Below are 27,256 nucleotides of genomic sequence, written 5' to 3'. Positions count from 1 at the left end.
CCTTGGTGAGCAACCCCCCCTTCCTCCAGAGCCCTTCATAATCCAAAATTTAGACTTTATTGCTCCCACAAATGACATTATACTTTTATTACATATTTATTTATTCCTGAACGATACACAGAATTGTTTTGCATGTTTTCAAACATTATATCAATGGTATCATAAAATCAGCATTTTGTCTGCAGCTTGCTTTATTTTTTTTTCACTCAACATTATGTTTGTGTGATTTATCCATGTTGACACGTGTAGCTCTGGTTTATTACTGCTCTCTGCCGAAACTTTTATTATTTGAGAGCCACTAAAATTTATCTATTCATTCCTTCTACTACATAACAGAGGCTCCTTTTTTTTTTCCTTAAAATTTTTCTTTTACATGTCAGGGCTGTGAACATTCTCTGACTCCACACACCTCGTGATGATGCCATTGGTCCCTCGGTCCTTCAGCCTTATTTGCTGGCTCCCAACTTCCCCATGCCCTACGTTCAAGCCATGGTTTAAGCGCCATCCTTTAGCTCCTGATATCTTATTGATCCTTTGTTTCTTTCCCAAAGCTGGTATAAAAATTGCTACCTTGACTTTGCTCTTGGGAGTTCCTCCAGAGACTCTTAATTCTGCTGTCAGGTTTCAGATAGGAAGTGATGAGTCAGTGACCCAGGCAAGGCCCCCTACAGAACTAGATTCTTTCTGACTCCTGCCTGACTGGGCTGTAGGCTCCTGGAAGCTGCAATTGTATCTGACTTCTTCCATGCAAGACCTCAGTCCAGGCATAAGACCTGATACTTTGTATTATAAACAGTTGTTCATAAGACGAATGAATGGATGAATGCTTTGTGGAGAAGGGGGTCCCAGATAACCAGGATCATTTATATGTCCTTAACCTTCACATGTCTTTATTTGGGTGTCTCCAAGACTGTATCTATGGGTCCATGGCCAGCCCAGGGAATCTCAAGTGGTCACTGGGGCTCTGGCACACTAAAAGCTGGTGAAGTCTTCTTGGTGAAGTCATCTTAGAGAAGCAGGGATATCCAGTCTCTCCCATGCAGAATGAACCCTAGGTCCCCCAGTCATTTAAGGACACAAGAGGAAAACTACGTGCTTTTGGTCAGCCTGATGCACCCCTAATGGTGTACCCCTGCAGAACTCAGCCTGCAGGAGGTAGTGAAAGTGACCCGCCACACCCCCACCCCGCAAGGTTACGTTTTGAAACAGAGTACATGCTACACATGAAGCATCTGATGGCAGTGCTATGCCTGATGGCAGGTATTGACAGGAGGAAGAAGAACAAACCACAGAGTCTTTTCAACAGAAGAAAGAACAGGAAACAAAAAATGTTGATGATTGTGGAAAGGGAGGTAGGACCGAGTTGGGGACAGAGACAACTATAGATCAAATAGCAGGGGCTGCCACAGAATAAAAGCCACAGAGTATGGAGAAAGAAGATTTGCAATCAACCACACCACTGCACTAACCACACTAACTGAGATCTTGGTTAGGTCACTTAGCCTCATCCATTAACAGAAGAGTCATGAACAGTTGCCACGTCCCAACTGCAGGCAGAGAACATAGGCATCCTATGCACTCCTTCATTGAATCTGAGCATCAGCTCAGAATGGTCAAGTTCACATACTCACAGCCAAGAAGCTGCATCCCAAGCAGACATGTGGAACCAGTACCCTGGCTGCTCACTGGATTTATAATCCAATATGATCCCCATTATGTGTGTGTTGAGCAGCTGAGGATGCATACATGGGGAAACTGAGGCACAGTGCTACACAGTAAGGATGCTACCATGTGAATCCAGAGGGGCCAGTTTCGGTTCAGCACCACAAGTCATTCTGGGGATTCAGAAGCAGTTGTCCAGGATTAGGTGCTTTAGTTCAGTCTTGCCAATTATCTTCAAAGTCCAGGAGCCCAGGCTTATCTCATTGGAATTTTCTCCACTGAATCCATTGGGTACTTTGGAGGAAATTTTGGTGTCCATGAATTCATGCATGAGTGCATTGATGTCATAAATGTTAAACCCTTACTCCTAGGTGGCGTACCTGCAGGGAATGAAAAACCACAGAGCCCCAACTTTCGAGGTGCCTGTTGGTATCAAAATGTGCAAAGGTTCACAGTTTGATGCACTGATGGATCTGAGAGATTCAGCAACAGGGTGCATTGGGCATGATGGAGGAATTTTCTAGAGAAAAGCACATCTGATTCTTCAGGGTCCTAGATGTGATCTGTGGTATTCAGCCGTGAGCAACTCAGATCTCCAGATATAAAATGGAATTATCAAACAGGATGATCTCTTGGTTCTTCCAGTCCCACTGGTCTCTGGCTCCTATTTCTGAGTTCTAGAAGTAATGGCCACACCCTGGATGTCTTGAGGCTATCAAGGGTGGAGCTATACGATGTGGCCAAGTGGAGAGAGAGCCCAGGAGCCCCACATGGGCACAGTGGACCACACTGGCTTGGACTAGGGGAGCTATTGGTCTCTTCAAAACTAAAATTCCACTCTCCTCTTGGCCTCTTTTGCAGGCACCTGGGGTTCGAAGTTGGCAGTGCCATCAAAGGGAAGCTGGTGGCTGCATTATAAAGGGGTTGGATTCCCTTTTGTTGATAAATAAATCCTTTTTCTCCTAAGCAGCCAAGCTGGTGGGTTTCATTGTAATTGGTTTGCACTCAGTGGAGAGCCAGGGCTGGCAGCACTGCATCCTTCATCTCCAAAATATTAATTAGTTTTCTATGATGCTTTATTATAATCATGAAAAAACGAGATCTGTAGGAACTAGCCAAAGGAAGAGTTGGGGAGAAGAAGGCAAACAAGAGACAAAATGAAGAAAGAAGCACCAATAACATGCAGGCGAGGCATCTGGAGATGGGGAGGTAAGGAAGAGAAGATAGAAGAGAAGGTAAGGAAGGGAATTGATGTTTCAGAAGCACCTACTATGTGTTAGGAATGGTACTGGGTTCTTTGCATGCTTTATTTCTGTCAACCCTGAATATGTATCACTACCCTCATTTGATAGATAAACAAACTAAAGCTCAGAACAATTATAGATGACTTTCTCAAGGTCAAAGTCTAATAAATGGCATATCCAGGATTTAAACTCTAGTTTTCTGACGCCATGTCTCAACCTCTCTCAACAAGACCTATTCAACTTTCCACAACTAACTATCCAGAAATAACTTGCCCTCCTCTCTAGTGACAGTCACAGCGTAACCACAAGCCCTAACAAATACATGTAAGGATACTTGGTGAATCTGGGAGGGATTCTTAGAGGAGGAGATTTCTAAGCTGTGCCTTGAAGGAACAGGAAGAGGGTTTGGGAGTGTAGCTCCGTGGTAGAACACCATGCACAGCAAACATGAGGCCCTGCGTAGAATCCACAGAACTTCCCCACAACCAACATAAAAAGAATGAAGGAGTAAAAGGACATTAGACAAGCATAAGAAAAATAAAAGTTAAAGGTGAGAATTTAGGAACTTCAAAAAGCAAGTGCAAAAAGTGACATGGCTGTTAAGTCTCAAGTTAGAGGTCAGGAGGAATAAGACAAAATACAGACCCAGTGAGAGGAGTCAGTTCATGCAGGATTCTATGCCTTCTCAGGTACATGGATTTCATCCTGGGGACAAAGGAAATCCATGAGAATGGTGGGACCATATTTGTGTTTTGGAAAGACCCCTCGGACTGTGGTGCAGAGAATGGATTCGAAATAAGATGGAACTGTCACTTCTGCCCAAGTGGGAGATCACAGACGCCTTCCCTAAGGTGGTGACTGTCAAGGTAAAAAGGAATGACCTCATGTAAAACTTTCCAACCCCATTTCCTCTTGGCAGCTCAGACAGGATGAGGCTAGTTGAAATGAGAAGGACGATCACCCTCTAAGTACCCAGAGGAAGAACTTTGGAGAGAAGGACAGAGTAGGAAAAAACAAATGTGATCAATATTTTCTGCTCCTTTGTTTTTAAACAATCCATAAATACACATGGAAACCTCAGGATATGCCAAGCAGTCTTTTGGAGGCGATAGGGGTTATCTTTTACCTCTTTATCTTCAAAGAGTCTCCAACCTGGTTAGAAAAAAGAAGGCATACTTTCATTAAAAGGTACCTAGAAATTCACATCAGAGAGGTATGGACGAGAAGGGGGACTACAGGAAAGGTAGGGCGGGTTGGTGTGACTAAGAATAGAGGAGAGTAAGAGAGTAAAGGAAGGAATAAGTAATAGCACATATCTGAGAGTGCTGTGGGTTGAACTGTGACCCCCCCTATCCCTCAGGACCTCAGAACGATCTTGCTTAGAAACAGGGCCCGCATGATATGGTTAGTAAAGCTAAGGTGAGATTTAACTAGAATGGGGTGGGTTCTAATTCAACAGGACTCATGTTCTCCCCAGAGCAAAGATGGCTGTGTGAAGACAAGAGTCACACGAGCACTAGCTAAGAAACACCTGGGACAACTGGACGCTGGAAGAGAGAGTGAGGGCACATTCTCTAGAAGGCTTTGGAGGGAGCATGGCCCTGCCAAGACATTGATTTCAGACTTCCAGCCTCCAGAACTTTGAGAGAATTAATTTCTGTTGTCTTTAGCCATCCGTTTTGTGCTACTTGGTTATGGCGGCTCTAAGAAATTCAAATGTCTCTTACTTTATCCTCCCCCAAACTGCATGAGTTGGGCATTTTTTGATGTTGTTGTTCCTTTTTATGGGTCAGGAATCAGAGGCCCCAGAACCAACATGTCAGATTGCTGCCCTCCAATAGGTTTCCTGTACTCAGCCCCTGGCTATAGAAGAGGTTCTGAAGGTAGACTTCAAAGGACAATAGGAAACAAAAGTCAGGGGAGGATCTGATCCTGGGGGGAGTAGGAGAGCTTTCTCCACAATACCAGAGAAGTCAGGGTTTCCTGGGTGTCAGGCACAGGTCCAGAGCTGAAGAAAAATAATGGTTGAACTAGACATGGTTGCCCTTGGGGATTCACAATCCAGCGAGGGAGGGAGATATGTGACTCTACCCAATAAGGGGAACCGTGAGCCATCGAAGCCCATGGAAGCACAGCTCCCAGGCACTTCCTGTTCCTCTAACCCAGAGACAGCTTGACAGTGAGGCACCTAATGGCTCAACAAGAGCTTGCAGAGAAAGGAGACTTGACCATATTCCATGAATGCACTGTGCTTCTGACACCAAGACTGCAAATCCTCAATTTGGGGGAAAAAAAGCAAAAGTGGGGACTATTGCACTTGGAATCAGGGAAACACCATAACTTTGCCTTGGATGGGTACAGAAGGCTTACTTAAGGATTGTGGCACGTGGGCTGGGTCCGAAGAATGAGGAGGAGGTGCCAAGGGGAAGATCCCAGGAGGCGAACTGCTCACAAGCCATGATGCTCCCTCCTGGAAAATTCCCCAGCTCCACAGAAACAGGGGTTCAGCTACCTTACTCACCACCCTAGAAGGCAGAGGAGGAGCTCAGCAATGATATGCAGATGGAGGGATATGGTTTGTTAGGGGACGTTGGGTGTGGACTGCACCACACAGGAAGCATGGCTTCCATCGCCTACCCCTCCTTCCTACTTTGATAAAATACCTATGACTAAGAATAGAGGAGGGCAAGAGAGAAAAGGAATGAACAATTAGTCATCATCATCATCATCATCATCATCCTGTGGCCCTACTAAGGGCTGTTTTCTGGGTAAGACAAATTCTGAGGCTCTGGGTTGATGGAGGAGATGGCTAATAAGGACTTTCCACATATCCCATGTGCTACAAGCCCCGATGGCAAAAACAAGGGGAGGGGGAGGCGGGCGAACCTGATGGGGGAAGCGTCACAGAGCTGCAGCTGAGAGGATGAGCGGATTAGCCTGGCAGAGGAGGGAGGGCGACGCTTTAGAAAGCCACCTCCAGGAAAGAGCTTGTCACGTTCTGGGGGCCACAGAGAGTTCCGTGCGACTTGGAGCACACAGTGGAGGGGAGGATACATGGTAAGTGTGACCGGCAGGGCACACAGCGGCCAAATCCCACAGGCATGTCATGTGAGGGACCTGGGTTTTATTTGGAAAGTGATGGGGAAGCTGAATGGACCCATATACTTCCAGGGACTCCCACCTGCTTTGCAAGGCTGATCTCTGACAAGACCACATTCTGTCACCCCTCAGAGCAGGAAATGCACTGTCCCTGCAGACGGCCAAAGTCAGTGGGGTGGGGGGAGCTCAAGAGCAAGAAGAGGAGGAGGGAAGAGACACGTGTAACAGTACTTTAATTTAACATTCTTCTTCTCCGTTTTATCAATTGGTGATTAATAGGTATTACATTTCCCCCCTAATCCATCCTCAAGAGAGGTGCTATAATAACATGTCAGCGAGGTGTGGATAAGCAGCATTATGGAGCCTGGTTTATAATGCGGTTGGTAACAGATGCTAACGTCCCGATTATGCATTCCGGCATCATTTATACCCGGCTCCGTGGCACGGGGAGGCTCGTCACATCATAATTCTTCAAAGCAGTTGCTATTAATCACTCATTCATTATTAAAACACATTGTATTCATTCCGCTTGGCAACGGGAGCAGGGCAGGATCTGTTTATCCAGCTCAGTCGTCTCCAGACTGTCAACCTCAGCCCAGAGGAGCTTTCAGCCCCCTTAGGATGGCTGACTGCCCAGAAGAGATTCCTCAACACAGGAGACAGGACACTCCCAGAAGAGGTGGCTCTCTCCCTAAGAGACCTGGATCGCCTAAGTCGCATGAGGGCTCAGGGCTCCCATCTGTCCTCATGGTAGTCTCCGTTGTCCACTTCTCCCCCTAACTTGAAATCTCCTCTTCCTGGAAACTGTCTTCTTTTCTATTCCCAGGTATCTCAGGAACACCTGGGGAAACCATGTCTGCCCCCCGCTGTCAGGACTCTGCCTCCAAACTCCCTTTGGATCATAAGAAGATGTGGGGTTTTGAAGACAAAGATGAGGGCTATGGGAACAAATGGCTTCTAGTACTAGTGGTGTGACCTTGGAGAAGGAATTTACTTTTTGATCATTGCTTTTATCAGTGGTTCAAAATTAAATGAGCTCATTCTGACAGAGGCCTTTTAAGATGCCCCAAAATGCAGTTCACATTCGTTCTTGTAATTACTTGTCAAACAATCCTAACATCTTCTAGCTGTCCCCCGAGAAGCACTGCTCATTCATTCGTTCCATAAACAGCTCCAGAGCTTCCCAAGTGTGCCAGGCATTAAGTATCAGAGACACCTAGACCTACAAGGCCTGGTCCTTCCTTCGGAGATCTCGCACAGGACCATTAAGGCAGCATTGGTAAAACACTGCTGAGAGCTATAGAGGTCTGGATGCCCCTCTGTCTTTCCCCAAAAGTCTCTGCATTTGATTTTGCTTTGCGATTAATGCAGCACTGTGTTCGCTTTCCATTACTATGTCAAATATCTGAGATGATCATCTTATACAAAGAAAAAAGTTTATTTTGACTCATAATTTTAGAGATTTCAGTGCCTGACTGGTTGTTGCATTGCTAGAACATCATGATAGAAGTGTATGACAGAGCAAAGGCACGCACCTCAAAGATGAAGAAGGGGCTGAGGCCCCACTATCCCCTTCTAAGACACACCCCCAATGACCTAAAGATCTCCCACCAGGCCCCACCTCTTAAAGAATCCACCACCCCCCAATAGCAACAAGCTAGGGAGCAAGCCTTTGATACATAGGCTGTTGGGGGACATTCCAGATCCAAACGAGAGCAATACTTTTTTTTTTTTTACAACCATTGTATTAATTGTTCACCTGAAAGTTCAGCAGGACAGGAATTATAATTCCATCTGCCATAGTAGCAAACACACTCATCCTCAACATCAAGCCCAGTATCTCTGATGGTTCCCATATCTTTAATACAACATTTCAGACTAAAATTGCACAGAGGATAACTTAATGAGTTAAATTAAATATTTTGAAGCACTTCAAACTCTTCCTTTCACACCATCCCATGGTAACCACTAATCTCAAATCTGATGTTTATGATTTCTATTTTTTAGCATTTACAACTGTATACCTATAAACAACACATATTTCTGTATACTTGTTTTTAAGCTTCATATATAAATGATACCATATTGTACATCTTCTGCAGCTTGCTTTTGTAAGGAAATCGTTTGATTTTAGAAAAATTCAAATGTATACAAGGAATCAGAATTGTATAATGAACTCCAACAACTGCGGACATGCAGCCATACCTGACTCACCTATACTGACGCACCCACTACCTCCCATCTTTGGATAATTGTAGTTTGTGATTCTAGGTCTCGATAAATATTGCAAGCACTTAAATGTATGAATCTGAATTGTATGCTTTTCTTAAAATAATAATAATAATCGCATGTCCCTGCCCATATCATGATAGAGAACACTCCCTTCTCTACAGAAAATTTTCTCTTCTACTGAAGTTCTCTTCCATTCCCCACTCTCCTACACATGGGAAGCCAAGGCTTTGCTCTTTTCACCTTAGATTCTATGTATATTGTCATATACATAGACTCATACAGTGTATAGTCATTTGTGTTACGGGGAGAGGATTTAGCATTCTATCCTGGATTCATCCATGTTGTCTGCTAAGTAGAGTTCCACCGTATGAATGTAGTCAGTTCATTTCTTCTTTCTCCTGTTGATGAACATTTGGACTGTTCCCAGTTCTTGGCGAGAGTGAAGAAAGTCGCTCTGAACATTTTCATAAAGCACTTATTAAGGACACTTGTTCATGTTTCTTTTGAATAATGAAGTGGGCTTTCTGTGTCCAAGGGTAGGTACATTCTAACTTTATAAGAAATTACCAAATGCTGCCCCAAGTGATGGTGCCTTTCACATTTTCACCCGTGAGTTATGAGCATCCCAAGTGCCCTTCACTGTTTTGGGAGGGGATATTTAATAGTTTATGACTATTGACCATTTCGATTGCGTTTGTATTTTATTTTGGGGTTACAATTGTTCTTCGTATGTTCTGAATAGAAGTCTTTTTTTCATAAATTTGTTTTGGAAACATTTTCTCCAAGTCTGTCTACACATTTTTTTTTATGATGATATCTTTTGTTAACTAAAGTTTTTGCTGGTTTTAATTTTTATGAAACCTGATTTGTTTTTAATTTTGTCTGTGCTTTCTAAATTTTCTCTTAGAACTTTGTCTACTCTGTGAAGATATTCCTCCCGTGTCCTTCTAAAAGCTGTATAATTTCAGTTTCTATATCTAGACGTAAGATGCACATCTAATGAAGTGTGGTGTGGTGTGAGGTCAGGGATTGGGCTCATTTCTCCCCCACTCAGAGACGTAGTTGTCTGAGCTTAGTTGGTGGAAGTTTCTCTTCTGAATTACTTTGTCACTTTAGTGAAAAAATTAATGCACCATAAACATGTGCAACTATTCATGTACTCTCAGATCTGTTCTATTGATTGATATGTCTGTCCTTATGCCAATATCCAACTCTCTTAATTACTGTAGCTTTTTGTTAAGTCTTGAAGTCAAGTAATTTGAGTCCTCCAGCTTTGTTCTTCTTTTTTGAGATTGTTCCGGCTATTCTAGGTCATTTGCATTTTCATGTAAAATTTAGAATTATCTGTTTCTCCTTTCAAAAGGCTTTTTGCAATTTGTGTTTGAAATATGTTGAATTATAGATAGCTTTGTGACATTTAACATTTTTACAATACTGAAGTTTCTAGCGCACAAATATAGTACACCTCTCAATTTATTTCGGTTTTTTAAAGTTTTTCTCAGCAATATTTTGTTATTTCCAATATAGAGGATTTGCATCTCTTTGGTTAAATGATCACTAAACATTTTATATTTTATGACATTCTGAATAAAATTTCAATTTTATTTGCCCATTGTTTTCTGTCAATATGTAGAACAACAGAGTTTGCTCATACATACTGTATCCTAAGATATTGATAAACTTATTTAAATGGTTGTAGAGAAGAAGCCTTCTTTGTTCATTCCTTCGAATTTTATTACAATATGTTGCACTGTGAATTCAAATTAAAAAGTTTGTGCAAATAATTGTTAATTAATAATCCATTAATGAGGTTCTTTCTTTTGAATTTTTATGCTTTTTATTGCCTTATCAAACAGGGAATGGGGTAAAACATTCAGTTTCTCACTATTAAGTATCAGCTATGGGGACTTTGTAGATGCTTTGAGGATTTTCATTTGATAGAGGATATCTGCAAGAGTAAACCAAGAGTATTGATCATGAACAAGCACTGGATATTGTTCAAAGTCTTTTGCCCCTTTCCTTAAGATGAGCATATGATTCTTCTACACAAATAAATCTTGGAATGTGGAACCAAACTTGTATCCCTGGGACTAACTTTTAAGAGGGAAGGACATAATGTCCTTTTTATATGTTTCTGAATACTTAGCACTATTTCATTAAAAAGTTTTGCATCTATGTTAGTGAGGAATATTTTCTCATAACATCTTTATATGGTTTGATATCAAATGTTAACTCATAAAATGGGTTAAAGCATACGCATTTTTTGTCTTCCTCTGTACTTTGGAAGATTTTTGTGTGGTGGTGCTATGTCTTTCTTAAATGTTCTTATTCACAGGCAAAACCATTGGAACCTGAGGTTCATTAGTCAGAACACTGTGATTAAAAAATTCAAATTCCTTCATGGGTATAGAGTTATTTGGAATTTCCACGAGAGATGTTATTTTTATATATTTGTATTTTATCTATATTTTTATCAAATATATTTCAATTTTATCAATTCACTTAATAATGTCCTCTATAGCATCTTTCTCTCCTGTAGTACAAGATTCTTTCTGGTTGTCAAGTTGATTTGACTTTGGAGAGAGTTCAGTTTTCAAGGAAGATGCTCATTTTATCTGTAGAATTGTAGAATTTGTTGTAGGTTTTTCATAACATTTTCTTTTTAATCCTTTTAATGTCTATAGGATCTGCAGTGACACTCCTTAATTCCCGTTATGACATTATAAATAAATTGCTCCTCCTTCTATCTAAGGGTTCACAAAATTTACTAATCTTTTCAAAAAATAAGTTTTGCCTTTCTTGTTTTTCTGTTTTATTATTTTGTTTTTTGTTTCTGTTCTTGTCCTTATTATTTCCTCCCATCTTCTTTGTTTATGTTCGATTAGTTTGCTTTTCTTTCTGGCTTTCATGCTGGAAACTGGTTAATTTTGTACCTCTCTTTTCAAAGTAAACATTCGCCTATTTATTTGGATATTAATTAGAAATTGCAAAAATAAATAACGATAAAGACTTATAAAATTAAAATAGTACCAAAGACATTCAAGTATTCTTTGTATGGATTCACCTTTCTTAATATTCCTCTCACCCTTTACTTGAATTCTGTGTGTGGGTGCTCACGTGGGTGTTTTCCGAAATATTTGAAGGTCATTTACAAACATACATCATGGATCTTTACCACTAAATAGCGTGTATTCCAGGAGAAAGAATACTTCCTTACATAACCAATTCTCAAATTCATACATTTATATATATGCTATATTTTTATCAAATATATTTCAATTTTATCAATTCGCTTAATAATGTCCTCTATAGCATCTTTCTCTCCTGTAGTACAAGTTTCTTTCTGGTTGTCAAGTTGACTTGACCTTAGATAATCTAGAGTGTTTCCAAGCCTTCCCTTTTATGTCAATAACATTTTGAAGACTATAACCTTTCTACCATCTAATAAAAGTTATCCATTTTGGGTTGTCTAATGTTTCTTTCTAAGTAGATTCAGGAATATACTTTGAGAATATCAATCTGGAGATGCATGTCCATCTGACCCCATTGGTGATGTTAATTTGATCATTTGATCAAGGTGTTACCATTTTTTTTCAGTATAAAGTTATTGATTTTTTTATTTTCAATTTATAATAGGTATGTGAAAGATGCTTTAAAAACATATCTTTCTCTTATCAAAATCCACCGCTTCTGTACTTAGCACCCACTAATGATTCTTGCCTAATGCATGTTTACCAGGATAGTTGCAAAATAACTTCCCAACTTTAGCATCCCCTCCATATTGACCAGTCAGCCCTCCGCCTTCTTAATGGAAGTCTTTTTTTTTTTTTTTATTGTTGGTCGTTCAAAACATTACACAGTTCTTAATACATCATCTTTCACAGTTTGATTCAAGTGGGTTATGAACTCCCAACTTTACCCTGTATACAGATTGCTGTTTCACATCAGTTACCCTTCCATTGATTGACATATTGCCTTTCTAGTGTCTGATGTATTCTGCTGTCTGTCCTATTCTCTACTATCCCCCCCTCCCCTCCCTTCCCCTCCCCTCCCCTTTTCTCATCCCTGTTTAATGTAAATCTTCTTCTCAAGCTCTTCGTCCTTACCCTGTCCTTGTTTACTCCCCTTATATCAAAGGGGTCATTTGGTATTTGTTTTTTAACGATTGACTAGCTTCACTTAGCATAATCTGCTCTAATGCCATCCATTTCCCTCCAAATTCTATGATTTTGTCGTTCCTTAATGCAGAGTAATACTCCATTGTGTATAAATGCCACATTTTTTTTATCCATTCATCTATTGAAGGGCATCTAGGCTGATTCCATAATCTTGCTATAGTGAATTGTGCTGCTATGAACATCGTTGTAGCAGTGTCTCTGTAACATGCTCTTATTAGGTCTTTAGGGAATAGACCGAGAAGGGGAATAGCTGGGTCAAATGGTGGTTCCATTCCCAGCTTTCCAAGAAATCTCCATACTGCTTTCCAAATTGGCTGCACCAATTTGCAGTCCCACCAGCAATGAACAAGAGTGCCCTTTTCCCCGCATCCTCTCCAGCACTTATTGTTGTTTGACTTCCTAATGGCTGCCAATCTTACTGGAGTGAGGTGGTATCTTAGGGTAGTTTTGATTTGCATTTCTCTAACTGCTAGCGATGGTGAGCATTTTTTCATGTACTTATTGATTGATTGTATGTCCTCCTCTGAGAACTGTCTGTTCAGGTCCTTGGCCCATTTATTGATTGGGTTATTTGTTATCTTATTGTCTAATTTTTTGAGTTCTTTGTATATTCTGGTTATTAGGGCTCTATCTGAAGTGTGTGGATTAAAGATTTGTTCCCAGGATGTAGGCTCCCTGTTTATCTCTCTTATTGTTTCTTTTGCTGAGAAAAAACTTTTTAGTTTGAGTAAGTCCCATTTGTTGATTCTAGTTGTTAACTCTTGCGCTATGGGTGTCCTATTGAGGAATTTGGGGCCCGATCCCACAGTATGTAGATCATAACCAACTTTTTCTTCTATCAGATGCCGTGTCTCTGATTTAATATCAAGCTCCTTAATCCATTTTGAGTTAACTTTTGTGCATGGCGAGAGATAGGGGTTCAGATTCATTTTGATGCAAATGGATTTCCAGTTTTCCCAAAACCATTTGTTGAAGATGCTATCCTTCCTCCATTGCATGCTTTTAGCCCCTTTATCAAATATAAGATAGTTGTAGTTTTGTGGATTGGTTTCTGTGTCCTCTATTCTGTACCATTGGTCCACCCACCTGTTTTGGTACCAGTACCATGCTGTTTTTGTTACTATTGCTCTGTAGTATAGTTTGAAGTCTGGTATCGCTATACCGCCTGATTCACTCTTCCTGCTTAGCATTGTTTTTGCTATTCTGGGTCTTTTATTATTCCATATGAATTTCATGATTCTTTTATCTATTTCTACAAGAAATTCCATTGGGATTTTGATTGGCATTGCATTGAACTTATAGAGAACTTTTGGTAATATCGCCATTTTGATGATGTTAGTTCTACCTATCCATGAGCAGGGTATATTTTTCCATCTTCTAAGGTCTTCTTCTATATCTTTCTTTAGGGTTCTGTAATTTTCATTATATAAATCTTTCACCTCTTTTGTTAGGTTGATTCCCAAGTATTTTATTTTTTGGGGGGATATTGTGAATGGAGTAGTTGTCCTCATTTCCGTTTCAGAGGATTTGTCACTGATATACAGGAATGCCTTTGATTTATGCGTGTTGATCTTATATCCTGCCACTTTGCTGAATTCATTTATTAGCTCTAATAGCTTCTTTGTAGACCCTTTTGGGTCTGCTAGGTATAGGATCATATCATCTGCAAATAGTGATAATTTAAGTTCTTCTTTTCCTATTTTTATGCCTTTAATTTCTTTCGTCTGTCTAATTGCTCTGGCCAGTGTTTCGAGGACTATGTTGAACAGAAGTGGTGAGAGAGGGCATCCCTGTCTTGTACCAGATCTTAGAGGGAATGCCTTCAATTTTTCTCCATTCAGAATGATGCTGGCCTGTGGCTTATCGTAGATTGCTTTTACAATGTTGAGGTATGTTCCAGTTATCCCTAATTTTTCTAGAGTTTTGAACATAAAGGGATGCTGTACTTTGTCGAATGCTTTTTCTGCATCTATCGAGATGATCATATGGTTCTTATTTTTAAGTCTATTGATGTGGTGAATAACATTTATTGATTTCCGTATATTGAACCAGCCTTGCATCCCAGGGATGAATCCTACTTGATCATGATGTATAATTTTTTTGATATGTATTTGAATCTGATTTGCCAGAATTTTATTGAGGATTTTTGCGTCAAGGTTCATTAGAGATATTGGTCTGTAGTTTTCTTTCTTTGAAGTGTCTTTGTCTGGTTTCGGAATCAGGGTGATGTTGGCCTCGTAGAATGAATTTGGAAGTTCTCCCTCTTTTTCTATTTCCTGAAATAGCTTGAAAAGTATTGGTGTTAGTTCCTCTTTAAAGGTTTTGTAAAACTCTGCTGTATACCCATCCGGTCCTGGGCTTTTCTTAGTTGGTAATCTTTTGATGGTTTCTTCTATTTCCTCTATTGTTATTGGTCTGTTTAGGTTGTCTATATCCTCCTGACTCAATCTGGGCAGGTCATAAGACTTAAGGAATTTATCTATGCCTTCACTATCTTCTATTTTATTGGAATATAAGGATTCAAAATAATTTCTGATTATCTTCTGTATTTCTGAAGTGTCTGTTGTGATATTACCTTTTTCATCCCGTATGTTAGTAATTTGAGTTCTCTCTCTTCTTCTCTTCGTTAGCATGGCTAAGGGTCTGTCAATTTTATTTATTTTTTCAAAGAACCAACTTTTAGTCCTGTCAATTTTTTCAATTGTTTCTTTTGTTTCAATTTCATTTATTTCAGCTCTGATTTTAATTATTTCTTGCCTTCTACTTCTTTTGCTGTTGTTTTGCTCTTCTTTTTCTAGGATTTTGAGATGAAGTATGAGATCATTTATTTGTTGGTTTTTTCTTTTTTTGAGGAATGAACTCCAAGCAATGAATTTTCCTCTTAGAACTGCTTTCAATGTGTCCCATAGATTCCGATATGTTGTGTCTGTGTTTTCATTTAACTCTAGGAATTTTTTAATTTCCTCCTTGATGTCTTCTAAAACCCATTGATCATTCAGCAACCTATTGTTCATTCTCCAAGTGATGCTTGATTTTTCCTTCATTCTTTTATCGTTGATTTTCAGTTTTATTCCATTATGATCAGATAAGATGCATGGTATTATCTCTACCCCTTTATATTGTCTAAGAGTTGCCCTGTGACATAATATATGGTCTATTTTTGAGAAGGTTCCATGTGCTGCTGAGAAAAAAGTGTAACTACTTGATTTGGGGTGGTATAGTCTATATATGTCAATTAAGTCTAGGTTGTTAATTGTGTTATTGAGTTCTATAGTTTCTTTATTTAACTTTTGTTTGTAAGATCTGTCCAGTGGTGAGAGAGGTGTGTTGAAGTCTCCCATGATTATTGTATGGTGGTCTATTAGACTCTTGAACTTGAGGAGAGTTTGCTTGATAAACACAGCCGCACCATTATTTGGGGCATATATATTTATGATTGTTATGTCTTGTTGGTGTATGGTTCCCTTGAGCAGTATGAAGTGTCCTTCTTTATCCCTTTTGATTAACTTTGGTTTGAAATCTATTTTATTAGATATGAGTATGGACACTCCTGCTTGTTTCCGCATTCCATATGAGTGGTATGATTTTTCCCAACCTTTCACCTTCAGTCTATGAATATCTTTTTCTATCAAATGCGTCTCCTGTAGGCAGCATATTGTTGGGTCTTCTTTTGTGATCCATTCTACTAGCCTGTGTCTCTTAATTGGTGAATTTAAGCCATTAACATTTAGGGTTATTATTGAGATATGATTTGTTCTTCTAGCCATATTTGTTTATTGATGTTTCTAAACCTGATTTGTTATCCTCTTTGACTATTTTTCCCCCTTTACTGTCCTATCTCCCATTGTTGGTTTTCAGTGTTATTTTCCATTTCCTCTTCCTGTAATGTTTTGCCAAGGATTTTTTGAAGAGATGGTTTTCTAGCTGCGAATTCTTTTAACTTTTGTTTATCATGGAAGGTTTTAATTTCATCTTCTATCCTGAAGCTTAATTTCGCCGGATACACGATTCTTGGTTGGAACCCATTTTCTTTCAGTGTTTGAAATATGTTATTCCAGGATCTTCTAGCTTTCAGGGTCTGTGTTGAGAGATCAGCTGTTATCCTGATTGGTTTGCCCCTAAATGTAATCTGCTTTCTTTCTCTTGCAGCTTTTAAAATTCTCTCCTTATTCTGTATGTTGGACATCTTCATTATAATGTGTCTAGGTGTGGATCTCTTATGATTTTGCACATTCGGCGTCCTGTAGGCTTCTAGGATTTGTGATTCTGTCTCATTCTTCAAGTCTGGGAAGTTTTCTTGTATAATCTCACTGAATAGTCTGTTTATTCCTTTAGTTTGGAGCTCTGTGCCTTCCTGTATCCCAATGACTCTTAAATTTGGTCTTTTGATATTGTCCCATAATTCTTGGATGTTCTGCTCATGGTTTCTTAGCAGACTTGCTGAGCTGTCTATGTTCTTTTCCAGTTGAAATACTTTGTCTTCATTGTCTGATGTTCTCTCTTCTAAGTGATCTAATCTGCTGGTAGTATTCTCAATTGAGTTTTTAAGTTGGTTTAATGATTCCTGCATTTCTAGGATTTCAATTTGTTTGTTTTTTATTACCTCTATCTCCCTGTGAAATTGATCTTTTACTTCCTGGATTTGTTTGTCAATGTGATCTTTCATTGTCTGATTTTGCTGTCTCATGTCTTCCTTGAGACTCCAGATCATCTGAAGCATATATATCCTGTACTCTTTATCTGACATTCCGTCTGTTGCAGCTATTACCTCTTCTAAAGTTGAGTTGACCTGCATTGCTTGTGGTCCTTTCTTTCCTTGTCTTTTCATACTGCTCGCGTTTCTTTCTGCTTGGTGCAACTGTTGTGTTTTTGAAATTTACCTCCTATTTATTTATATTGCTCTTGTATAGTTGGGAAGTCTCCCTTGCAGGGCGGGTAGTGGCTGTGCTCCTCCCCTAATTAGGGTGGTCTGTCTACCACGCTAATTGGTCGCAGGTCTGCCCCCACTGCAGGCACTGGTGGCTGTTCTGCTCTGACCCCACTCCAATTGTGGTAACGTAACTACCACGCCCTGGGGTCGTTGGTCCTGATCTGGATGTGGGTGGCGGCTCTGCTGTGCCCCCACTCCAATTGGTGTGACGTGTCTACCACGCTGGCAGACCTCTAGGCGGGTGGGTCGCAGTTCTGCACAGCCCCCACTCCCAATGGGGGTACCTGACTACCTCTCCAACGGGTCGCTGAGTCCCCTCCGGACCCGGGCGGCGACCCTGCTCCACCCCCACTCCAACCAGTGTGACGCGACTGCCTCAGTGTTACGTGTCCACCACGTTGGCAAGCTACCTGGCCTGTCTTGCCAGTGGGTCGCTGGTCCTATTCTAGGCGTGGGCGGCTTCTCTCTTCAGCACCAGCTGCATTTGGGGTTTCATGGTACCACGCCGGCGGGTCACTTGGCCTGCTCTGGGCGCAGGTGGAAGCTCCACTCTGCCCCCACAGCACCCAGCAGGACCCTGGCCGAGAAGCAGTCACCGCTGGTTCCCTAGCCTTGGGCCAAAGCAGCTTAGGTAGCAAGAACCCCGCCTTTCCGATCTAGATACACTCTCTCCGCTGGGAGCTAGCTCCAGCGAGCGACCCCGGGGTTCCCCAGCCCCAGGCCAAAACTGTCCCGGGAGTCAGAACCCAGTCGCCCCAAGCTCAGCGCACGCTCCACTCGGAGCTCGCCTTCACAGGCAGTCTCCGCAGATTCCTCAGACCTGGGCCTGGTTAGCCCCGGGAACCCAAGTCCCGGGAACCCAAGTCCTGCTGCTCAGTGCCCGGCGCACGCCTTGCCAGGCACGAGCCTTCAAGAGTATTCTCCACAGGATCCCTAGTCCCGATCCTGAGCAAGAAATCTGTCTGCTAGACGAAGGCAAATACCAGCCTGAATTCACCTGTTCCGTAGCTGAATGAGCTAAGATCAGCAGAACAATGGGATGATTACAGCATCTCTCCAAGATGGAGGCCGCCGTCCTCCGTGGTTAGACCGGTGACTGGAACCGCCGCTTCTCTCCTCTGTCTCAAGCCGGAACTCCGCACCAAGCGCTGCCGATGTATCACTGGCAGGGGCCCCCCCGAATCCGTATCGCTGTTCTCCCTCTCCTCGCTGTTCTCCCGCTCCGGCACCCTGCCGATCCCCAGCGCGCGCCACAGACAACCCGCCGCGGAGCGATCAGGCTATGCGACCCTCCGTGCGGAGAAATGGAGCTCCCACTGCCGAACCTCGCACGATGGAAACCTGTCTATTAGATTCTGTAGCGCCTCAATTTCACTGGAAATTCCCAACAAGATATCCTTCAGCCGTTTCATATCTTCTTTCACTGGCTCAGTGATGCGGCGCACTGGGGTGATGCACTCCCTTCGCCGCCATCTTCTCTCTCCCCCTTAATGGAAGTCTTTCTTCTGCCGTATCTATCTTGTCTATCTATCTGTGCACCAATCTATCTTTGTATCTAATTTATATATCAAATCTCTAGATGGTGAGTATTGATTGATGGATTCCTATTTCCCCCCATGTTTTATCATTCACTACTATCCTTAATTATTCTGGTGCTCAAATTGTCTCAAATTTCATCAGTTGGAACTCTTTTTATATCTGGCTCTTGAGTCCTTGTGACATCTTCACACATTTTTTTTTAGCACTTCCTTATTTTTTTTGCTTAGCAAGATGTTCCAGACTCATCTCTTTTACTCACCTAGCTCCAGTCCTGGCATGAACCATGGCTCTGAAAAGCCCTCATTTCTTTACATGAGGAATGGAGTGCAGTCTTGTCCCTTTCCAACAAAAGAACTAGGAAGTCCATGCATACATGTGTTCACAAACATGAATACACCACAAACCTACATATGCATGCATGCACGCACACTTACACACACTCACACACACACAAATACACATTTTAGAAATATTTCCAATTCCAATCCTTCCTCTATAGAATTCTTGCTTGACTTCTTTCCACCTCATATCATAGATTTGTTTTTCTTGTTTCAAGATGAGAAAACCTGGCCCTTGATACCATCAACACATCGACTCCTTCTGTTTAACCTTATAATACATAGAAAACAGATTCAGAATTGGTTTTACTTACACCACTAGGACAAGCACATTTACTAAAAAGAGCTTAGTAAGTATTTTCAATTCTCCCTCATCACAACTCCACTCTGTCCCAAGATTAGAGGAACTTATATATTGTATCTAAAGATACTTAGACCATAGTTCTTTCTTCATTCCCTTCAGGCTATTTACAGTATTAATTTGAAATAAAATTAGGTTCATTTGTCAGCCTGCTTTCAGTTTTAGGGTTCTCCTTCCTTTGCATCATTTTTAAATTAATTTTTGACACGTTTTGGCATTTTATTAGTATGTGTCTGAAAGTCAAGTATTGGAAAAATTCTAATTAGAAAAGTGTCCCTCCTTCACATACCTTTCCATCCCATTGGACCACCCCTCAAACACACCTTGCAGGTATTCAATTTAATTGTTTTTTAGTTTATCTTTCCTATTTTTGTATGATAGGCAAACGTGTATGTTTTCTTACTTTTTTTTCTTACACATGTGCTCATATGATTTTTTGCTTTTTTCACTTTTATCTCTTTGGAATCACCCTGCATTCATTCAGAAAGACCTTCCTTGTTTATTTTCAACAACTGCATGGTCCTCCTTTGAGGGAACATGCCATAGCTTTTTCAACCCATCTTCTCTGCTTGAACTTTTAGACAATTTAATTTTTATTTTTTGCAATTTTAAATGATGCTACAACAAATGACATGTGAGTGCATATATTTATTTAGTTGGATATACTCCAACAAATTGTGATATACTGAACTGTCTTTATCATAGAGCTTGAAATATGTTATCTTCTCCTTGTGATTTTTTTTACTGTGGCTGTTTTGCTTTGCTTTGCTTTGCTTTGCAGTGCTGCGGATTGACTCCAGGGCCACCTGCATGCTAGGCAAGTGTTTCCTTGTGCTTTGTAACTTGACCCATAGATTATTTAGAGATGTGTAGTATAATTTCCAAACATTTATTAATTGATTTCCAAATTAATTATGCCATTGTCAGAGAATATTACTCGGTGAGATTTCAAAATTTTGATAGGCATTTCAACCTGCTTAGTGACATTTATGTGCTATGAATGGTGTACCTTGATGAACAGTCCTTGTACACTTGTAAAGACTACACACTACTTATAGTTTTTTGTAAATGTCAGGGCGAGATGGTTTATGGGGTCATCATGATCTTCTATATCATTGCTGATCGACTGGTTGTTTTATCAGGGACTATGAGGGCTACTAACATCTTCAACTATAATTTTGGATGGATCTGTTTTCCCATTTAACTCTGTTACCTTTTTCTTCATTATATTTTGAACCTCTGTGTTTGAAGCATACACACCTGTAATTGCCATCTGCACCTGATTTATCGACCCCTACATATTAAAATCTGTTCTTGTCATCTCTAATACTGTTTATCTTGAAAGACAATTTGTCTGATAATATTTTAGCCTCTATACCTTGCCCCTACAAGGTTATATGGAATTTTTTATCCTTTTTATTTTCTACCCATTTTGCCTTTTTTCAATGTCTATGTTGACTTATTTAAAGTGGGTTTCTTGTGGACAACATGAAGTGGAGTTTTGTCTTTTTGACCTTTCTGACAACCTCTGCAGACTGATCTTTTGTTTTCTGTTCATCTTTTGGGATTTTGAAGATTGCTCATAGTGACCACACCTATGGCTCTCATTCCTTCATTTGCACAGTGGACATCTACCAAAACCTACTTTTACACTCTGCTGTGGATTATAATTTGGGAAATTTACAATTTTTATATGTAAAGCAAGGTCAAAATATACACTCCTATGCATTTGTCCTACGTGCATGCATGTTCCAAGGAAGACTTAAAAGTGAAATTTCTGGATCTTAGGGTAGGAGATTCATCTATCTATATAACCATTCACTTTCCTGACTCAAAACAAAAGTAGTTCTTTTCCAATTTACACTTTCATCAACAGTGGATGAGAGGTCCTGTTGATTCACATTTTTTCTCATGGTAAATTTACACACACACAAATGCACACACATCACACTTGCTGTCAGACAGGATTTAAATGGAACCTCACTGTTGTGTAAACCTGTAATTTTCACATATTCATCAGCCATCCAGGCTTCTTCCTTGAGGACTTTTTGATATATACATTTCACTCTCATTTCTTTAGGTTGAGAAATGAAAACTTGGATGCATTTAGTGACTTACCCAAGACCTCAGAGCTGTAATGGATTAAACATGAGAACATGAGTCTACTGAAAAGAACTTTCCTATTTATATACATATGTATGCATCTATCTATCATTTATCTATCCTGATACTATATAGCTATATAGATTTTATCACTGGGTAGATGTTTGAATTCATTTTTGCATACTGTGTGTGTGTGATGAGCAGATAATATTTTAAAAATTCACATCTTGGCCTGAGATTTTCAGAGCCAATTCCACATAAACATAATATCCAAGGTAGATTACTTTCAATATATCCCTTGCACCCATTTTTTTTTCCTTTAAGTAAAATCAAAATAAAATGAATAAAAATCAAGGACAACCTTAAAGAGACATCTAGAAAAGACAGTCTCCAATCTTACTCATCTTAAGATGTGGGCATGTGAGTGTGGCATATAAGTCAGTCCCAACCATCACTACTTCATGCTCTCTGGCATCCTGCCAAAGACCTTGCCCAGATTAGGATAGGACCCAGGGCATTAGTCCAAGTCATACCAGGAAAAACTCTGGGGGAATTGCCTTCTCTGGTTGCCCTGAGAAACGGAGCTCTTCCTACCTTGTACATAAGTTGCCCACTACCCCCTCTCCTCCCCTGGCCTCACATTGCCTCTGTCTCGCCTGGGGATTGCTCATTAGCCTGGGATTAGCAGCTGTGTCAGCAGCCAACAAGACAAAGCCCCACTGCCCAGGGCTGTAGCTGCAGAGAGCTGGCTGGGGAGGGAGGGCTCAGCTGCCCGAGTGCCAGGCATATGTCAAATCCAATTTGGGAGAGGATCTTGTTAAGCCTCCTTATCAGATGACAAGTCCTCCTTTAAAAAAAAAATCAGTTAAGCAGGTTTTGCAATGTCTACCAGGCACCCAGGCTCAGGTCAGATGATGTTTCCTGTCAAGAATAGATCTTGATATCCCATCAGTCACTCCGTTCATGGGGATTTGATTAGTCAGACAGGGCTTACCTGTAAGCCTCAACGGCCACTAATCAGTCTCTCTGCCTTTCAAAAACTTTGTTACATTTTTGTGGCCACATAATCCAGTATTTTCATAATTAGAGAGCATGGGGCTTATTTGTGTTCCTATGGCGTTACCTTTGCAAAATTAGGGGCATGAGCATGTATGAGTTTGTAGGGATGAATTCAGTAAGTAGTACAACTACTATGTACAACTATAAAGCTAGAGCTTATAGTTGAAGAAGAGGAGGAGGAGGAGGAGGAGGAGGAGGAGGAGGAAAAAAATCACTGTGCTTGGGAGCTTGTGGAGATGGTTCTTCCGTACATTGCTGACAGCAGCATAAGGTACTTTAACTCTTCTAATAAGAAATTTTGCAGCAGGTATCAAACTTACCAAAGTGTACCCACTCTGACATCCAACTTACAGGGCTTCCCAAAGAGAAAAGTAGGGCTAAAAGTTACTGCATATCTCTCATATCCACTCTTCAGCCTATAAATCAAAGAGCTACAAATGCCGTTCTGTTACTAATTCCATACATCAAACCTCTGACACATACTCTTGTTCTCACTTTATAAGAGAGGAAATTAGAACAATGGCTAAGTGACTTATCTGATGCTGCACCATTATTATGCAGAGGAACTTGCACTGGGTCTGTCTGATTCCAATTCCCTCTCTCTTCTCCTACAAAATACTGCCTGGGGGGAAGGATTTCTGTGTAGGAACATCTTCACTACAGTATTTTGTAAGAGCATTATTCATCATGGCAAAAAATAAGACAAATAGCAAAGTGCCTCCTGATAGAATGTTCTAGTAAGTTATGGGAAATTAACCTAAATGGATTATTTTTTTCCCATCTTATAAATGAATTTCAAAGATTCTTTAGCAATATTAGGGAAAGCAGATGATACATCATTAAGTCAAGAGAATAGGATATGAAAGTATTTCTGTGTAATGATTAGAACTGCATTAAAATGCATATCCATATGAAACAGGGTTTGAGGAAACTCGGAAAATAAAAGGCCTTTTAGGACAGATATTAGTAACTAAAAGGTGATTTCCTAAAATAGCCTTTATCATTATGAAGTTGTATTTGAAGAAAGGGCACTAGTTTGGGCGGAAAGAAAAATACATTCAGATAAAAACTGTAATGCTAGCTTGTCCTTATTCTCAATTTGTGAAACTGAGCAACTTACATGTAATCTCTGAGCTCCACTCTTTTTCTTCTGTAAAAGGGTGATAAGTATACTATCTATCTTCACAGGGGTCAAAGTGCAAGTTAAATAAATTTAAAGCACCTATGAATACCGGGCCCACCATGACCAATTTATTAATTGAAAAAAAAAACCTGAAAATTTCATGAAATAAATAAATAGGATTGTCTATCTCCAACGTTCACCACCTCCCATTTTTTTTCCCATATGTTTTCAGATGCAAGGTCAAACCTAACAGGAAGCAACTTGTCATCCTCCACATGCATGTGTGTTCACGCGGCAGCCGAGGGAGGTGGGCGAATAAGGAACATTCGCTCCTTACCTGCCTCATAGCTCAAACCAGCCTCAGATCTGATGCTTCTCCAACACGGAATATAGTCCACATTAATCCCTGGGCTCTGCAGTGAAACCGGCATGTGACACTCACCCTTCGCTGCTCTGTCTGGGTATGTACAAGATAAGACCTTGTTACAGCTGAGCAGTGATGCTCCCTGAAGCCAGAGAGGATGAATGTCCTTACTCTATAAGACGCTGTATGTAAGCTTGTGTCCGTGGGGACGTTGAGGGATGATTCCCCTGGCTTCCATATTGTTAAGGGTAGAGGATGGGACCTACTAAAGTTGCCGCGGTCTTGTGGCTGGGCAGCTGTGCTCTCTAAGGCCTATTCCCAGAATCAAATGTAGGTTCAAGTAGATTGGGGAATTAGAGAGAGTGGAAGGCATTCCCAAGGAAACACCTTCGCCAGGGGCTAGGCAAGCACAGACGGGCTCCCGGTGATGAATGGTACTGAGGTCCAAGCATCTCAGCTGTTGAATCTTCCCCTGGGCTCTGAGCAATAGGCCCCCGGAGTGAGCAGGGGTGGTGACCCCTTGGCTGGAGGGAACAGTGTGCCCCTCCAAGGATAGGACCTCCCTGTTCCCAGCCATGGCCCAAAGCGAGGGGTAAGGGATGTGGGGAGAGAGTAGGGGGCACAAAGAATAATATCATCAGGACTTACTGAGTCTCAGCCACATCAGAATAAAACGAGCTCCCTCATTTGGTACTTGCCACCTGCTAGGAAGTTATCATCATCCTTATCCCTTGAAAGATGAGGAACTCGGAGGTACCAGACTCGCATTTAAACACCCATCACCCGTTTGTTGAGCACTTACTACAGTCTCAGAACTATGAGCCCTGAGGAGACGGGAAAAACATAACCAGAAGATGGATGTTCTCATTCGCCTGTGAAGCTTGCTCAGGAGGCTCCTCAGAACACAGGATTCCCTCGGGCAGATGCTCTCAAATCAAGAAGAAACCGGCAGTGCACTTGTCCAAGCTGTCGGCTCCTTCTTGTCTGCACCAAGCTGAATGAAACCAACCTGGTGCCCAGATTAGAAAAAAAAGAAAAAAAAAAGGTTTTAAAGGGTGGTACTTTGGGCTCATTGCCAAAGGAGGCAGATCTGTCATTCACCAATGAGGAAGAGACCATTCGCCCTGCTCTGAACCAAGCAGGGAAGCTCTGGGGAGGGCGGTGAAGGCGGGAGGGAGCCTTCTGCACAGGAGAGTCCTTCTTAAGGAAGAGGAAGAGCAACCGATCTGGTGAGGGGAAGGAAGGAAGGAAGGAAGGAGACAGCTCACTACCACTCGCTTGTTGTGTATATTTGGCAACTTTCTTAACTTTCTAGGTTCTCAGCTATAGAAAAGATTTTGGTGGGGGGGTTTAAAAGTGAACCAGGCACAGACTTCAGCTAGCCCAGTGCCCAGTACCTAACATCATTCTTTCCTGCAGAATGGGATCCCTGTGTCCAGGCAAGTGAGGGTTAAGTGGCATCCTGAGAAGTGGGTGACAGGTCCAGCCTATGAGCCAAACAAAGAGGCACATCACACCCATGGCTCCTGAGGAAGCTGCTGGGGTTGGCCGAGACCTAGAGACAAGGGAAGACAAAATATTTAGAAAGCAGGGCAAAGAGGTCCCACAGAGAACCGGGCAATTTGAATTTAAAGTCATTTGTATGGGACAATTGGAATAATTCTGTCCGACTCTGATGTTATACACGAGCGCCCTGTCTATTGAGCACAGTGTACCCCTGTGTTTATTGTCTCGTAGAAATGGGCACCCTAGAGATTTCAAGGAAAGAAACCATGTTCCCCCTAGTGATCATTTCAACCACCAGTCAGTCAGTCCCCTGGCGGGTCATACAGGAATTTGAGCCAAATCCATTCTGCTTCTGTTACAGAATTCTTGTCATTTAGTTCTCTTGGAGCATGAAGAACAGCTACTACCTTGGGCACCCCATTGCACCCCTGACTCTGTCACTAGTGGATACCACAGTCATGCACTGTGTTAACCCATCCATCTCTCAACAGAGCAAGCAGTGTCCGGTGTTAAACAACCGGATCTGTCTTTACAGGGCTTTGGAAATGTGGAGATGCTGTACACTCACCTCCAATCCTCCAGTTAGTACCAGAAGTCTATGCCCCTGTTTGGGCTCTTCCTGTGTCTAGAAGCTGCCTATCACTCAAAGAAGCCATTTCATATTAACTTGAGAGCTAAGTATGGAGAACAGTAGGTTCTCAATAGATGTTGAAGATAAGTTGTTTTTTATTGATTGATTGATTGATTGATCCCTTGGCTAGCCATCTTTTCTCACCTTAATTCCTATTCTAATCTTACTTAGAACTACTCAAATATTGTCGGTCTTTCCAGGTTGATATTTTCAATTCTTTCAAATATTCCTCAGAAGACTCTGTTCCTAGGTTCTGTCCTTATGCTGCTTTCCCTCATCTGGACATGTTCCTTGCAGAATGTGCCATCTAGTTTTTAAAAAGTTGAAAATGTACCAGCTTTCAGCTGTAACTTGCACCAGCACTGCCTTACACAGGTATCTCTAGTTTATCAATGTAGCTCATACTGTACAAGAGCTATATTCATAAAGACATGTTCCCAACACATAGAACATCTTCAGCAGGAGCCAATGGGTGAAGGCTGATGAAATCCACTTGTACGGATGTTGAACCCCAAAACTAGAGATACAAACCCAAGGAAGGAGAGGAAGAATGGCAAAATATCTATTTTCAGATGGGCAGCATCAGAGGCCAGTACCAAGGCCACCTGGAATTAAAGTGTTGAGAGTACAGAGAACAGTAACAAGGTCACAGAATAAATGATTTGACCTTGGGACCCTTCCCTCTCCAAAGACCTATATCCTCCACCCTGATTCAGCAGATGAGGTGGAGAACTTCCCACAGTAAATGCAGTCTGAATCCTTGTCCTAACAGTCTGTGCAGTGTCAGATAAATCTCTCTCTCCAAGTCTCTGTTTTACTGTCTGCATGCAGACGTAATGACGTCTCCCTCTCCTTATGGTTCTGATGGTGAAGACGGGTAACAGAGA

At 41.2% G+C, this 27,256-nt stretch overlaps 1 protein-coding gene and 1 long non-coding RNA gene across 2 annotated transcripts in view; one reads left to right on the top strand and one right to left on the bottom strand.

Annotated features, from left to right (window-relative positions):
- Asic2 (acid sensing ion channel subunit 2) overlaps positions 1–27,256 on the bottom strand; it is a 1,042,689-nt gene that overhangs the window by 978,789 nt on the left and 36,644 nt on the right. The gene's annotated exons all lie outside the window — the stretch shown is intronic.
- LOC144376109 (uncharacterized) lies at positions 5,828–8,724 on the top strand. The gene is made up of 2 exons (XR_013436200.1): positions 5,828–5,963; positions 6,832–8,724. It is a non-coding gene; the product is annotated as an uncharacterized LOC144376109 (long non-coding RNA).

The sequence above is a fragment of the Ictidomys tridecemlineatus genome, chromosome 3 (genome assembly GCF_052094955.1).
Source record: "Ictidomys tridecemlineatus isolate mIctTri1 chromosome 3, mIctTri1.hap1, whole genome shotgun sequence".
Lineage (NCBI taxonomy): Eukaryota > Metazoa > Chordata > Mammalia > Rodentia > Sciuridae > Ictidomys > Ictidomys tridecemlineatus.
Note: the sequence above shows the minus strand (reverse complement) of the source record. Positions and strands in the feature narration are given on the sequence as shown.